At 42.8% G+C, this 16,540-nt stretch overlaps 1 protein-coding gene across 3 annotated transcripts in view; it reads right to left on the reverse strand.

Moving 5' to 3' along the window:
- PLAG1 (PLAG1 zinc finger) overlaps positions 1-16,540 on the reverse strand; it is a 48,474-nt gene that overhangs the window by 14,064 nt on the left and 17,870 nt on the right. The window lies entirely within an intron of this gene.

Consider the following 16,540-nt stretch of genomic DNA (forward strand, 5'->3'; position numbering starts at 1 on the left):
CAAACTGGTTTTTATTCATTATCATGTTTTTATACTTTATCGGAAAATCTAGCTCAGTTCCTGTTAGAAACAAATGTGAAACACATACAATATTTACAGTACACTGAAAAGTGAAAAGTAAATAAATCAATACCGCTAGATTTAAATATCTCCCCACCGAATCAAGTTATCTAGATTGTTCATATTTTTATTCAAATATTACTCCCAGTTTACTGTCATTCCTCAAAATTGCTGCTTATTTCCCTCATTTACATTTGAAACACATCTCTAACAGTTTCTCTATAACAGTTTTTGGAAAAACTTTTGAGGTGTAGATCTTGTTCTAAACAACAGCTTGGAGAAACCCTCTCAGATTCCCTCAGGTCATGTGTTCGCAGGCAAGGGTGCAAACCAGAAATGTCCCAGAGTAGAGGCAGAGTAAGGAGAAAGACAATTGCTCAGCTCCTGAGTGTGTCTTTACAATGAGACTACCATTCATTTTAAAGTGCATTCACAGGTGGCAAGACCATCTTCAGCAACACTCAAAGAAACACCAACATGTACCCCCAAAGTACTCAAGGTTTTGGATTATTCACAGCTTCGTCTGCTGGTACAAGTAAGGAAGGCCTAACACCAGGGGTAGTAGAGCAAGAGAGAAAAGGGATTGCTGGGAAGTCTGTGCAGAAGTCGTCTACTTCATTTCTGCAGACCAGAGTCAACGCTCCACTGTATGTGGCTCCTGCTCCATTAAGATAAGTAGCTGACACCGATGTAATAAATATTACCAACACCTAGTACGTACGGCACCAATCTGAAATTACTGGGATGCAAACAGGCATGACCCCTATTCTCTAGGAGTCTCCAAGACAGCCGTAGCCATGGCATAGACACCTTATGCCAAGTGAAGCAATATGCCTGTTATTTAAAATAAAAGTTGCCCTTATAAGGCAGTATCAGAAGGACAAAGCAACAATAAAAAACAATATTATGGTATAAACAAGTACATCAGAAGGTCAGAAAAGGGAAAGAATACAATGGAGTTTTGGTGATTTTTACCTTGAAGAAAGTACATTAAAGGAAAGAGGACATGAGAGTGTGTGGGGGGCATGCCAGAAGAACTCAGAGACAAGCACCACAGATTATTACAGATTCTAAGATGATGCTCTGGCTGGAGTGCAGTGTGGTTTATAGACATTGTAAATATTCAAATGAGAAAAGTGCACTGAATCCCACGTGGCCGGGATGTTATACACTCACATACTAATGACAAGAAGTGGGGCAATTCTGAAGCACTGACAACAAGCACTTAGGGCAGTGACAGGGGTGGGGGTGTGGGGGGGAGGGAAGAAGGTATAGGGTGTGCTTATTCAAATGAGATACAGAAGTTGGGTGCTGGAGTATCTAAAGCAGAGAGCTGAAAAGCAGCACAAACGGGCACTTCCTACAGACAGGTCCTTAAGTGCCTGACCAGTGACTAAGGAGATGCAAAGAAGGTAGACAGGGCTGTACAACTCACTCCTACACAGACAGACTCAAAGCAAGTTAATGGTTAAGTCACGGTGGTGTCTAGTGATAGCCAATCTGATTTAAAGAGGGGATGGGCAGAGACAGAGCTTCAAAGAGAAGGAAGAAAAAGATGGCGAGCCCCACAAAAAGACAAAGCTATGATGAGTTCTAGAACCACCCTGAAATTCTTGCCTAGAGCTCACCACTTAGGCATGAAGACACCACACTTCAGCAAAAAAGACTATGGGGTGGGGTGGGAGGGAGGGCAAGAATGGGGAAGGAGGAGGAGGGAGAAACACTCTCATGTGAATTGCCAGTTGAGCAAGAAGGAAGCGACTTCCAACAAAAGGATGCTTTCTTCCAAAGAGCTTTGCACTGGAAGAGAAGAAAATGACAGGCTGGTAGCTGAGGGGCAACTCAAGATGCCAGTGGGGAAGACCTGGGAAAGCTTCTGTGCTTAGTGAGGGTAAAGAAGCAGGGAAGAGAAATGGAGCATTCTGGGAGACTGGACACAATGGGAGCCTGAGAAAAGGGAGAACTTTTCATCTCAGATGCGAAGAGGGGCTTCTTTACTGAGCTGGGAGAAATGTATATTCAACCCCATAAACGTTTTCGTAAAAGAGGCAAGAGATGCAAGGAGTTTGCTTAACCCTGCCAGTGGCAAGTAGAAGGGTCATATGAGGAGAATGAGGGGGAGCAAGGCACTTGGCCAGAGTGAATGTTAGAAAGACGCTGAGGAGAACAAGAGAGGGTGTCCCGGAGCATCCCTGATGCTTTCAAAGAAACAAACAAAATTTGCCATAAGAATTAAAGTTTGTTAGTAGTTGTTGGTGGGAGTGTAAACCGTTAAAATGTTCTGGACTACATTGTGGAAATATGTAATCAAAGCCCTTTAAATGTTCATGTATGCTGATATGTTGACCTGGTAAATTTCTAAATGTAAGCAAAAAAAAAAAAGAAGAAAAAGAAAGCAAGCAAGGTGGGAAACAAAAATTTTTGTTTTAAAGATGATGCTCTGGCTGGAGTGCAGTGTGGTTTACAGACATTGTAAATATTCAAATATTCAAATTTAAACAAAAATTTTAAAACACCCCCACCCCTGTCACTGCCCTAAGTGCTTGTTGTCAGTGCTTCAGAATTGCCCCACTTCTTGTCATTAGTATGTGAGTGTATAACATCCCGGCCACGTGGGATTCAGTGCACTTTTCTCATTTGAATATTTACAATGTCTATAAACCACACTGCACTTGAAACAAAGATTTCAGTATAAGCATGTTCAAAGTATGTTTTAAGAATAAAAATTGGTAATGTCTAATAAAAGGGGTAAAGTATACGTCTAAGACAGAATAAACTACGTAGCCATTAAAAACCTTGCATTTAAAGAATATTAAATCACAGGAAAACACGGATAAAATGCTAAAATTTTAAAAAGCAAGACAGAATATACCATCACTCCAATTTTGTAAAATACACAATTAGAACTATCCCTACAATACCCTTTAATATATCTAGGTAAGTTATTTTTAAAGATTAGCACGATGTAGGCTTTATATTTTTCTGTATTTTACAAATGTCCTATTTTTATATTAAAAAATATTTCACCAAAAAGAGTGGTTTCTCAAATAATGGTGCTCTAAAAGTTTGTTACCCATTAACAACAACAAAAAAAACTTGAATCCCTACCTCACAAAATAAACAATACTTAACTCCAAATGGATCAGAGACACAAATGTAAAACCTGAAACTATAAAAATTCTAGAAGAAAACAGACAAAAATCTTGTGACACTCAGTTAGTCAAAAACTCCCTGGCTACAACACTGAAAGCACAACCCATAAAGCAACAAACTGATAAAATGGATTTCATCAAAATCCAAAACTGCTCTACAAAGGACCACATTTAAAAAAATGAAAAGACAAGCCACTGGAAGGAAATCTTTGCAAAGCATAGATTTGATAAAGAACTTACACCTACAATATATTAAGACTGCCAAAACTCAACAGTAAGAAAACAACCCAACTGAAAAATGGGAAAATATCTGAACAGACATTTTGGCAATGAAGATACACAAATGGCAAACAAGCACATTAAAAGATGCTCAACATCACAGGTCATCACAGAAATGCAAATGAATACCACAGTGAGATACCGCCATCTACTTCCTACAAAGACTAAAATGAAAAGCACTGACCATCTGACTGGATCAAGTACTGGTGAGGATGTAAAGCAAATGGAACTCCTACCACTGGCAAGAAAGGTAACAATAATTACATCATTTTTTAGAAGTCGGGCAGTTTCTTAAAATGTAAAACATGTGTCTACCATATGACACAGCCATTTCACACCTATGGTTTACCCAGGAGATGTGAACACACATATCTACACAAAGGCTTGTACATGAACATTCATGCCAGCTTCATTTGTAACAGTAAAAAAACCAGACACAACCCAAATGCCAATCCGTATGTGAATGGGTGAACAAGTTGTAGTAGATTCATGTAATGGACTTTGCTAACTTGCAGTAAAAAGGAATGAACTACTCACACACACAGCAACATGGAGGGACCTCGAAATAATTACGCTGAAAGAAGTCAGACAGAAAAAGTAAATATTAAATGATTCCATTTATATAGAATTCTAGGAAATGCAAACTGATCTACAGTGACAGGAAGCAGCTCAGTGGTTATCTGGGAACAGGAGGGGGGATTGGGAAGGAGAGCTCACCAAAGGACATGAGTAAACTTCTGGGAATGATGGTTATGTTCAGTATGTTGGTTGTGGTGAAGGTTTTAGGGATGTGGACATATGTCACAACTTTGCAAATTCTAACCTTTAATTGTGTGCCATTTATTAAGTATCAATTGTACCTAAATAAGGCTAGAAAAAAAGCCCATGTTTTCATATTGAGAGAAACAAAATTAATGAGGATGACAAAAATATCTTCAAATGAATTTACTGAAGTATGCCAAAAAACAAAAGACAAAAACCAAAAAAACAAAAGCCAAAAACCCAAACCACTTTCTGTGAACTGATAAACTAAAATCCTTTATAAGGGCAATTACTCGAAATGACGAAAATCTTTCTTTCCCAATCTAGGGGGGGGGGGTTGGAGAAAAAGGGGAATCTTGGCTTAATTGTAAGAATCACATTCAGTCCTTACTAGAAAGGCTACGTCTCGGCAGTGCTTAGAGTCACATTCTCAGCTGTTGCCCGTGGAGGAAGCCAGTGCAGTTCACCTGTCGCTTTATAGACTAGCACATCGTACTAGATGATTTAAAGGCTCCAGGAATACACTCTAGCTGGAACTGAGACCCACAAATAATACATAGTACTGGGATAAGTTCCATTTATCAAATACCAAAGTAAGTACCCACAGAAGCAACTCAATGCAGCCTCTGTATAGACCTTTTAAATATGTTAATTAGCAGTAGCCTTAAAAAGAAAGAAGTGCCTTGCTAATTGGTAGGCCTGCCTTTGATTAATTAAAAAAAAATAAAATAAACGAGGTTACACTCCAGCCAAGATAACAAAGGAACAAGTACCAGCCAACCTTGGGCAGGTATTCAGGTAGAGGGAGTCAGAAACTGGAGTGGGTCTGGGTAACTTGAGGTGATTTGTTATTTTTGGAGCCACAGCAAAAGACAGACTGGAGCTAAGAGACGCGCAATGGGTGGAGGGGCCTTATATAAGTCCTTTTACCAAGGGCTATTGTACTGATAATTTACAAATTATCTTAAATGTAGGTACCTGTACAATTTGCTCCGTCCACTCTCATTCCCAGCCATGTTTTGAGATAATTCAGAAAACAACCAATTTTTGTGTGCTTTTGTTGCTTTCTGAAACAGAATTAAGTGGGGATTCTTCCAGTTTTTATTTAGGGTAACATTTTTTTCAACAAAATCTGACCTGGAACTATAAACTCACTTAGGCCTTTGCAGTGTTTGCTGACAGGTAATTAACAAAAGGTGGTTTAAATCTGTCACTGTGAGGCCTCAGGGTCCTCTTTCTTTTTTTTATTTATTTTTATTTCTTTTTTTAAGATTTTATTTATTTATTTGACAGAGATCACAAGTAGGCAGAGAGGCAGGCAGAGAGAGAGAGAGGAGGAAGCAGGCTCCCTGCTGAGCAGAGAGCCCGACATGGGGCTTGATCCCAGGAACCTGGGATCATGACCTGAGCCGAAGGCAGAGGCTTTAACCCACTGAGGCACCCAGGCGCCCCCAGGGTCCTCTTTCTTGAAGCTCAACCTGGACCTGGTGCAGCCCATTCTCCTCTACAGGACTCACCCCCGCTTGCTCCCCTGGCCCACTCTGAGAGGGACATGTATTACAGAAAGGCTGTCCGTCCATAATCCTAATGGGTACAGTTCTGGCAACTGTCTTTACACTGCTCCTTTGTGACTCGGACTTGGGAGAGGGCCTCACCCCACAAACACTTTCACCAAATCAGAGCCTCTAGCACTACAGACAATAGTGTGTAGAGGCAATGGGCTTGCCTTTTGGGAATGAGATAAGTGTCTGAATCCCACCTGAGCCTTACTGTAAGCACAACTTTGGACAATTTAATCTCTGTTCGGCATTTTCCTCTGCAAGACAGGAAAAGATACTTACCTTGTGGTGAAAAGTAAATGGGAGCCATGTATGTCCAGTCTCTGGCATAGTTCTGAAGGTTCAAAATGCAAAGCTGTTATACTTAGTGTGTTACTCAGAAGTAAGTGCCAGCCCCAAATGGCTTGATGTGCACTTAAAAGTAAGGGGCTTGGATTTTTTTTTTTCCTGGCACAGGCTCCTACAGAATCACAGCCAGTAGAATCTTTGAAGGACAAACAATGGCAATACTCCATGTAAGAAGACTGCACACATGTGTGATGCTACATGAATATTAAGAGTGATGCTTGGTGAATGTACCTTTGATCTTCTCATCTCTGTGACACAGGTGGTATGTGTAACATAAATTTTATGGTGGTCAGAGTGGCAGATAACGCCAAATCACAGCTAAAACAAAATCCATCCATGTGGAGCCAACAGTCATTTTGCGTGTTGAACTGAACGATAATTTGGTATTATGTGATTATGACCACCCAGGGATGGACTGACCCCTGCCTGTGGCTTAACTGCAGGAAAAGATTATATTGCATCTCCAAAAATATTAAGATTATTAAAAATCAGAGAAAACAGCTACATATTAGGGATAAAAACGTACTCCACTGAAGTACTTGACAAGTACACCTCAAATTCCACACTGACTTCTACAACATGGGCATATCTCTTTCACATTCCATCTCAGATTAATCCCCTACCCTCATCCTCCTGAAACTGAAGCAAGGGGTGGCAAGAAGAGTGTGAAAATGAATCCCATCTTGCAGAGCCAGGCTGGCGGAGGGAAGGCACAGGGAGGCGATAGAGATCCAATAATGGGGAAAAAAATCAGTGCTCAACTACAACACACCACAAAGGAGGGTGCTCTAGTAGATAGCACTTCTCTCAGTTTTAAAACAAGCAGTGTGTGATTTCTGAGATTTCCAAATGATCAACTTGTGTTATTTCACACTCTTGCTTTCCCCTTGCAGAAGAAATGCTTCTACACACTAGATGCAATTTCAACTAAATAAAGTTACATTGAGTCCACCTTGGCAAATTTTACCTTTGGCAACACAGTTTATGTCAAATTTACCTATAGGTACCTGCCAGGATACAGACACTTGCTTGTCTTCTTTTGCTTTGAAGAAACTGACTGGCATTGATCTTGATCATGAGGTAATGAATGATACAGAGACCTGAGATGTATTTTTCCACATATTTACCTATGCAATATGCATGTTTTGACCTTCCTGAGCCTCAGTATCTCTAATTGCAAAGAGAACACAGTCAATTCTTGATTAACTGGGACACCTTAATAAGATAGAAGGCCAGAGAAAATCATGGCTAAAACAAAATTGGTCATAATAATACACTGACTGGTGCTTCTTCTGCATTTTAAACTGAAGCTCATTTGAATAACACAAAGCTACAGGTCAATCTGTGCTGGGCACGAAGGGGAAAAGTGACCTCAGGAGTAACAGAAAAACCAAAAACCCAAAACCAAAAAAACAGCAAGGAAACTCCGATCTGTCTATAATATCGTCCACTAAATCTCAGCGAAGACTCTAGAATCAGTTCCATCACAGCAGAGATCTTGCTTTTTACTGTCCATTTTTGTGACCCTAATATCTAGAACAGTGGATGCAGATGGAGGTCCTCAAATATTTTTTGAAGGAATAGGACGGGAAGAGAAGAGAGGGAGGGAGGGAGGGAGGGAGGGAAGGTTTTCATTCTATTGGCCGAATGGATCTGGGGAAGAAAACAGCTGCCCAACCTACCTGACTATCTTTGTGAATGATTAGGAATTGACTGAATACTTTAAATTTGAAAATTCTCTTGGATTTCCCTTGAGTACCCAGCAATCAAGAACACCTTGTTCTCTTTCTTCTCTTGGCCCAACCTCAACAGATACCAGGACACTGCAGTCACTGTGCCATCTTGTGGTCATGTCTAGCAAGTTCGTCTTCCTCAATATACCATTAGGGTCTCCCTACGGGCACAGAGGCTCTTGGAATGAATGGGCTCTAAGACTAAAGTTTTGGATGAATAGTTCTCCATTATTTAATTCAACTATCATGGAAAACAAAAAGATGAATCAGTTACTGGTCCCACCACCAAGAAGCATGTAATTTAGAAGGGAAGATACAGCAAAAGAATATTTATAATTACTGGTAACAAAATAGAAGGTAGAAAATGCCCCCAAATAGTGTAGATTAAGAATAATGGGAATTCCTAGAGATAAAAGATTCATTCAAGCTTTGAGGGTGAAAGTTTGGGAAGGAAGAGCCAAGTGAATGGTGAGTGGAGAGAGAGAAGCCATGGACCTGTGGCGGAGGGCTGGGAATGGTGTGCAGCCCCAGTTTGTGGAGCAGGGACGAGGGCAGGTGCAGTTATTTCTTCCTTGCCTAGAGCCGATGGTATTTAGTGCTGAGTAAAGGCTGAGAGGGACCAGGAAGCTGAAGGAAGCTGAGTACCAAGGAAAAAAGCACTTTTATGGGCGATGTCAGACTCACTTGTGCCTGTGGAGGCAATTTTGTGTGGGCATAACAGGGGCCAAGCAGACCAGCTGTGATGCTGTGGATAAAAAAAATCATTTACCTTTTTGCAGACTGGGTTTCTTCAGATCAAAAGGGAGATCATTAAATCCCAGAGGTTGCTACAAGGGATAGATGGCATCTGCTATCACATGCAAAGCATAAGCCACAGCCAGTGGCACTCGAGAGTTTTACTAAATGCTGAGGAACCAGTAACACAAAGAACCTGGCAGTGTCTTTAACAGATAAGGGAGAACTGGCACAGGCTCTGAAGAGCAGTGGAAGGATGAGAGGGGACAGTGGCCGTGACATAGGACCAAGACTGCTCATGACACACAGGTGTTTAGGGAAAGGAGTATGGAGGGGGGCAAAAGTAGGAACCCTACCACTTGCAGAATGGACAAAACAGATGGGCCAGTGTAAGGGGAGAAGGTAGGCCATGGAACAGGGGGGGAAAACCATGTCACTGTACTGTCAGAAAAGCAAAAGGAAGAGAGAATTTCAAGGAGACAGTGGTCATGGTAAGAACTAAATTCTACTCCCTTTTGCTTTGGAGACATGCAAAGCAAAATGTCTGAAGCAAAATGTCTGGAAAGCAAAAAATTGTAATCCTGGAAAGAACTATGTCAGGGGACAGAAGAACCAGCTTGGAATGCTGAGGTTGAGGAAGGAGTGCCATGGGAGAAATCTGAGGCTCAAAACTCTTTGGAGAAATGGTATCCGCTGAAGGGGAAGCTACAGAAAAGAGTTTTCTGTCCCTGTGTTTGTTCTTAAGACGGCAGAGGCTTGGCATGTTTACATGCTGACAGGTCAGGTGGAGAAAGGATAATGGATTAGCAGGGACGGGACCCAGCACACAAGAGCAGGTACAGGAGGACAGGCTGTGTGCGGATGCTGACCAAAGACTGTAAACACACAGGCAGAGGACAGAGAAGACAAAAATGAACATGGCCTCACATAGGAGGGGACACCCGAGCACAATTTTCAAGGGTGAACTGGCACTGGTCAAGTGGGCAAAGGAGGTAAGAACATTCCACCAGAGGAAATGGCATAAGTCAGGGCAGGCATATGAACCCCAGACTGATGAGCCTGAGGAACTTCAGGTTGGTGCTGTGGGGGTGTAAATGGGAAGGGAGCCAGAGGGTGTGACCTGGGACCAAATCACGACAGGCCGTGTACTCAAGCTGTCCTTTCAGGACCACTTTACACATGTTGTTTCTTTCTTTCTTTCTTTTTTTTTTTTTTTTGAAAATGTTATTTATTCATGAGAGAGAGAGAAAGAGAGAGCAAGAGAGAGAGAGCACAAGCAGGGGGAGCACCAGAGGGAGAGGGAGAAGCAGACTCCTCACTGAGCTAGAAGCCTGACATGGGGCTCGATCCCAGAACCTGGAGATGATGACCTAAGCCGAAGGCAGACGTTCAATGATCTGAGCCACCCTGGCGCCCCTACACATGCTGTTTCTAAAGCATCTGGTGATGTGGCTGTCCCAGGCACCTGGAAGCCCAAGGAAAGAAAAAGCAAGGATTCTTCCAGGGTTGGGAGTAGTGAGGTGGGAAAGAGGGCAGTTGATGCAATGGAATATTTTGGAGCACTAGCAAGAGCAAGCTGGGGAGGCGGAGAGCGCGTGAAGACACGCCAAGGGAAAAGGAGAGGCTGAGAGTGTTAATAGTGTGAGACCACCAGGTCCAGCAGAGCACGGCCAAGTGGAGTGGAAGGATACAAGCTGTGGCTGGCAGGGCTCACTCTGGGGTTCCGAGCAGGCTGAAGTGACGATGACGCTCTGGAAAGCAGAATGCAAACACGAGGTACTTTTAGTTTGTATGATGGTGTCAGAGAATCTTGATCGTGATAGTTGACCCTTCCTAATTGTTAGATTTCTCAACTGACATCCCCCTGTTTAATACTCAAAGGTACCAAAAGAGGTGCCAATTTGAATCTTTTTTTTTTTAAAGGAATGAGGCAATGTGAATAATTACTTCCTTAATTGATTTGCTTCGAAAATTCTGAGTAGTTCAGAACGTGGCAGGTGAGTGTTTTCCCGTCACAATAACATGAACTTGGGAGTGTGACTCTACAGCCATCTTTCACTTGTCCTGCAACATCAATGATCTGACACAGGGAGGAAAAAAGAGAAAGGAGGAACAAGGGTCTGAACAGCTGAACCAGAGGTTATAAATCCACACACTTCATGCACTTTCTGACAGAGGCAGCACTGTGTGTCCTCCTTCATTTAGTGCCAATCTCTCAGGCAGAAGGAGGCTGAGAGTTCTGGCGCAGCGAAATGAGCAGCCTCAGGTGTCAAGGGCAAACGTAATGATGGCAGCAGGAGGGGACAACTCAGAAGGGAAAACATGAAAGAGAAATATGTTCAGGAAAAATCAAAACGCATAGACAGCAGCAAGGGTTCTTTAAAGTGGTCGTGGCCCACATTCGGGACGGTTAAGGAAATGGGCACGCCCATGTAAGCCTAGTGACTCAAGTCCTCCCAAGGGTCAAAGTGGCCACACAACTACCAAGCCAGAGGAAGCATTTATCATTTTCTCCACCCATTTCACACCTAAAAATTTATCTGCTGCAAAGAAGCCAAGATGTACATAAAGATTTATGCACCAGGCCATTCATCACTGCTTATGTAAAGACCACAAATAAGCTACACAGCCAATGACAGGAGAAGGCTAAATACATCGTGGCGCTCAGTCACAAATAGTCTAGCTTTTAAAGAATAAGTAGAAGTAACATAAAAGTACAGGGGAGGGGCGCCTGGGTGGCTCAGTGGTTAAGTGTCTACCTTCAGCTCAGGTCATGGTCCCAGGGTCCTGGGATTGAGCCCCACATCGTGCTCCCTGCTCAGCAGGAAGCCTGCTTCTTCCTCTCCCACTCCCCCTGCTTGTGTTCCCTCTCTCGCTCTCTCTCTCTCCATCAAATAAATAAAATCTTAAAAAAAAAAAAAGTACATGGGAAACAACATTAACACAATGTTAGTTTTTCAAAAAGTAGGACAGAAAACAAAGATCTCAATTCGGTTTACAAAAATATTACCTAGGTAGTTTATTTTTTAAAATTTAATTTTTAAATTCTATTAATATATAGTGTATTATTAGTTTCAGAGGTAGAGGTCAGTAATTCATCAGTTGCATATAATACCCAGTGCTCATTACTTCATGGACCCTCCTTAATGCCCATCACCCAGCCCTCCACCCATCTCCCCTCCAGCAACCCTGTTTGTTCCCTACAGTTAAGAGTGTCTTGTGATTTGTCTCCCTCTCTGATTTTGTCTCATTTTATTTTTCCCTCCCTTCCCCTATGATCCTTTGCTTTGTTTCTTAAATTCCACGTATGAGTGAAATCATATAACTGCCTTTTTCTGACTTATTTCACTTGGCATGATGGTCTCTAGGTTCCTTACCTAAGCACTTTAAAGAAAAAAAAAATGCCTATTTGTATTTAATGTCATTTTGATTATATGAACTTTAATATTATAGCAGAAATATAATATCATATATCTATATTTACTACATGTGTAATGATGTTATTCTTCTTGCTTATGGTACATAACTCAGTATTTGTTTTTCCAAAAATTCAATCTTTCTTTCCAACTTTTCTTTCTAGGAGACTCCAAAAAGTTTGGAGGTAAGAGCCGAATGTGAATCTCCCATCAAATGAGGGGGACAGAAGCCTGTCAAACAATTTTACAGGATGCAACCAGCAAGAAACAGACTTGTGGGAAACTCTAAATCACCAAAAAGACCCCACTTCTTGCTTAGCTGACTGAGCCACCCAGGCACCCCAAAAGACCCCACATCTTAAACAAATTTTAAGGGGGAACAAAGAGAAGGGGTAACCAGTAGATCAGAAAAGATTTAAGAGATATTATCAACTACCTGTAGATACAGCCTTACGGGTCCCGCAAACTGTTAAAAACACTGAGACAATTGTAGATATTTGAACATTAACTAAATATTTGGTGATACTAAGACATTCTTGTTTTTGAGATGTGATGATCATATTTCATATTGTGATTATATCTCTAGAAAGGGTCTGTATGTTTTAGAAATACCACCAAAAATATGTAATGATAAGAAATAATCTTGCATCAAAATAGTCTGCAGAAAAGATGCACATGGGTAGGGGAACAGCCAAAATACGAATGGCTACTAAGGTGGTAACTACTGAAACTGGTTACAGGTATATGAAAATCCTTCTAGGACTCTCTGTGCTTTCGTGTTTCTCTGAAATATTCTAAAATAAAAAGTTCCTTAAAAATCTCTCAAGGCAGAACTACACATAACTGCTATATGTGGCGTATTACAAACCATGGGTGCAAACTGGTGGACAGTGACAAAGTCAGAAATTATTTACACGTAGTTTATGACACAACTTGTGTGAACTAAGGAATGCACATGACCATTTCTGAAGCCCTAACCCTGCCACAAAGGTTACAGGCCAATCCACTGATGGATGCTACTCTACTGAAGCCAAGTAGTTCTCTGTACTTGCATATGAAAGGAACAGGGAAACAACTATCTTTAGTAGTCATGGCCTTTCAATCAAATAAATTACTTTTTTAGAAATAAGTATTCTGGGAGAGGGTTAACATTTGGGCTTTCAAGTACTCATCACACAATGAGTGGGTAACTTTAACTCTCACAAGGGTGGAGAACAGGTTGGTCTAGCAGGATCAGAGAACTATGTCAGGCTGGGGGGGGGGTGGATGAATATGGGGCCTCATGGAGGCAATAGCACGCCACTGGGGAAGGGTCATGGAGCAGACAGACCAGGCACCAGGGGAAGGCATCTGCTGGCCAGGGGTGTGTGTGCGTGCACGTGCACGGAAACCAGGTTGGCAAGGTCTGGGAAAGGAGGCAAAGATGTGACGGTCTGAGGAAGAAAGAGGAAGTCCAGACACAGTGGTAGAGTCAAGTGAGGGCTTCAAGCTGCTTTGGTCTGGACAGCCTTGAACATGTCTATTGGCTGAAGAAAAATAGTCAATGCAGCATACACATTTCCATATTCCGTGGGACAAGGAAGGAGATAGTGAGCCTTGGGCAGGAGAAAAGCTTCCCTGTAGCCAAGAAAAGAAAGGAATAGGTTTGTGGTAAGGGAACAGTTAGTAGGTAAGGCATATCCGATAGACCCAATTTCCTCAGTGAACCTGAGCACTTGCCTAATGTCTCCTATAGATTCCAATTAGAATCTCAGACTATTAACTATTAATAGATCAGTATTAATCATTAGAACATAAAATGTTATTTTTATTTTGTTAAATACTAGAATATAAAAAGAAAAGATTAATAGGTTTATTATTAGTCTATGAATGATTATTAGATTATTACATGTGTAATGATGTTATTCTTCTTGCTTATGGTACATAACTCAGTATTTGTTTTTCTATAAGAACTATTATCATTGTCATCATTATTAGCTTTAAAGTCATAGAAGAGTGTGGAAAAGGTTGCTTAGACAACCAAAGCCATTTGAGCACTTACATGAACCAAGTATCATGTTGAGAATTTTATTCATGCATCATCTCATTTAATACTTACTTCGCTTCTCTGAGCCTCACTATCTTCCTCTGTGTATGAGGGATAAGCACAGTACGTATCTTACGAAGTTGTTATGGGCATGAAAAAAGTCCCTAGGTACAAGTGTGCTGGACATTCAGCACAGAGTAAGCACTTCCTAGTGTCAGGGGTTACTGTTGCTCCAAGTGAGCTACCTTCCCAATTCACCAGGTCTGTAGCAGGGCCGCCTAGCTGCCCCTGCATTCCCCATGTAGCTAACCAGCCTGCCAGGGGCCTACTGCCATGAGGCCAGAGCAGTCCAGGGGTGAGCATGTACAGGGAGAGAGGTGACTGGGGGTGGGGGGTGGCTGGTCGTAGGGTGGTGGCACAGCCATGATGAGGTCCGGCTTCAAAGTCTACGGATGAGTGAAGTGAGTGACAATCTCGAGGAGGCCCAGAGTCATTGCCAGCAGCCAGGGAAAGCAGATACAGGCTCCCTTGCCCCTAGCCCTCTCAGGCTGATTCCAAGGAAGCAAGCGGTCCTGAAGTTTAGAGTACCTGACTTCCTACGGGGGGACAAGGAACAGTGCAAACAGGTCGGCGTGGGGGGTGGCAACCCTCAAGAGCTCTGGATTAGGTGAGAACACGGGATCCAAGACTCCACTTCTAAATGTTACAACAGCTCAAGCCTCACGAAACTTGCCCAGTGCTTGCTGTAGGAAGCTTTCTGGAGAAGGAAGACCTAGCTTTATGAGTAGGGGAAGGATATCCCTGACTGGAAGTCAGAGCAAGCGGTGTGCTAGGGACTAGAAAACAAGCACTAACACAGGACTCTGGGGGCACAGAAGAACCACTGAGTCAGGTCTGAAAAGACACTGTCTAGTGAGAAGTGGGAAAAGAGAATCCCAAGCTGAAGGACTTGAAGGAGCCAAGGGCATGGTGGATTCCAGGTGGTGCTTCAGGTAACCACCTATGGTACGGGCTGAACCAAACGATCCTGAAGTCTACTGAAGATGGCGGGACTCTTAAAAAGGAGTCCTACAATGGCTGTGATTAATAGGTGTGTTATACTCTGAAAAAAAAAAAAATGTCTATAAGAATGTCCAGTACCTTTTTAGTGTTTTAACTGGAGTGAAAGGAATAAGGTGTGACCTTTCTGGAGATGTGTGACAGACTGGAGTTTAGGGTACCCTCAGCAGTCAAGTGATTATGCTCATTTACAGAGTCACCCTCTGGGAAAACCCAGTGCAGATCTCAGAACACATTACTTCCCAGGACTCAGAGACACAGTGAGTACTTCCCTATCCTGAGTCTCTGATGTGGTCGTGCAAACACCAATAGTGTGGGTGAGCTGTGTGTCTCCCCAGTCGTGTCTCCTCACACTGCCCTGTGTACCACCCATGTGCAGACCCCCCTCCCTCCTTCTGCATGTTGGCCTCTCTGTGCTCCTGGTATGTGTATATGTGGCTTCCTCTATGGGTACCTGTGGGTGTGTGAGCACACATGCATGTGTGTGCACAAGTGTGTCAACTCTCTTCTGAATTTCTCTGTTGTTCTCCTTTCCCAGTTCGGGATATATAGATCTCTCTCCTCTCCCTCACTCTGGGTATGTGTATTTGCACATCCCTAAGGGGGTTTGTGTGTGTGTGTGTGTGTGTGTGTGTGTGCGCGCGCGTGTCCTTCTCTGGCCTCTGGGAGTCCGTTTCTCTCTCCTACTGAAGGTATGTGTATGTGGTGTCTCTCCTCTGATTCTGGGGGATTTCCCTCCTACTCTCTGGATGCCTGTTGTGTGTCTAGCTCCTTCTGGACATGAGGGTACCTTCCCCTCCCCATCCCAGTATGAGTGTGCCTAGTGGGAGTGTGCCTCTCTCAACCTTCTGGGTATGTGTGTACAAATTATCTCCCTTCACATACTGGTAGGAGTGTAATTCTCTCTCCCACCTTCTGGAAGTGTGTGTATCTTTCCTGTCCCCCCCAAGGTCAGTGTCCACATCCCATGCTTGTATGAATATGTCTCCCCCCTCCCACCCATCCTGGAATCTGTCTCTCTGTCTCCACCCCTTCCACCTTCTTTTACCTTCTGGACGTGTGCAACTCTCTCCCCTTCATCCAGTTATCGGTGTCCCCAAGTCTGGGGCAAGACAGACACAGAGTTTCTGTATCTCTCCCCTCTCTGGGTATGAGCTGAGTGTGCTGTGCTCTCTCTCTCTTCCCTCCCTTAAGTGTGAACAATAACTCACACATCTATACATAGACATAGCATCCCTGGGTATACAGGTCTCTTCTCCCCACTGTGTGCTCAGTCTGTGTGTCTCTGAGTCTCTCTCTCTGGGACTCTGGGTATGTTGTGTCCTCTCCCACCATAAGCATGTCTGTCTGTCTTTCTTTGGGATGTGTGTACTTGGCTCCATACCCCACTGAAAGGCTTGTTGAGGGCAAG

This window comes from Lontra canadensis, unplaced genomic scaffold (genome assembly GCF_010015895.1).
Source record: "Lontra canadensis isolate GAN:19392208 unplaced genomic scaffold, GSC_riverotter_1.0 scaffold83, whole genome shotgun sequence".
In the NCBI taxonomy this organism is placed as follows: domain Eukaryota; kingdom Metazoa; phylum Chordata; class Mammalia; order Carnivora; family Mustelidae; genus Lontra; species Lontra canadensis.